At 49.4% G+C, this 581-nt stretch overlaps 1 protein-coding gene across 1 annotated transcript in view; it reads right to left on the reverse strand.

Annotated features, from left to right (window-relative positions):
- Window positions 1-581, reverse strand: part of SDHA (succinate dehydrogenase complex, subunit A, flavoprotein (Fp)) — a 22,842-nt gene that overhangs the window by 4,275 nt on the left and 17,986 nt on the right. The window lies entirely within an intron of this gene.

The following is a 581-nucleotide window of genomic DNA, read 5'->3' on the forward strand; positions in this document are numbered from 1 at the left end:
GGGGGTCGGGGGTGGATGGGAGGGACCTGGCTGGGGGTGTTTAACAGCTTCCTGCTGATCCTGGCCCTTTACCCTCAAGATTTGCTGTTCTTGCCTTTCTAAAAAGACAAACACTTTGAGGGTTTTTAAGCTGTTTGGGGACAACAAATATATTTTCTACAGAAGGTAATGCACGTAGATGTGATGTGCAGGAGACAAAGGCCTGCAGTCACTCTCTCTCCAAGGCCGAGCGCTGCCTGAACTCCTCCAGGAGGGCGGCTTCACTCCCTTGTTTCAAATGCTTTAAAAAAGTCATCTGTAAAACTGAGTTTTTCTCTTAGTCTACAGATTTCAGTAACACATACAGACTGCTGAAACTGCCATGATTTTAACGTTTAGCCTAACTTAATGTGGTTGCTGGTTCTGACAGGCAGAGCTGTGTGACCCTCCCCACAAGTGGGCCTAGACCCTTAACGAACACCCCACCATCTCCTGCCCCAGTCTCCCTACTCCAGAACCCCACACACAAAATCACATGCACGTGGCCTCTTGGGTCTGGATCACAGCACCTGACTCAGGCTCATCCGTGTTGCTACATGTGT

This window comes from Bison bison, unplaced genomic scaffold (assembly GCF_000754665.1).
Source record: "Bison bison bison isolate TAMUID 2011002044 unplaced genomic scaffold, Bison_UMD1.0 scf7180017860854, whole genome shotgun sequence".
In the NCBI taxonomy this organism is placed as follows: Eukaryota; Metazoa; Chordata; class Mammalia; order Artiodactyla; family Bovidae; genus Bison; species Bison bison.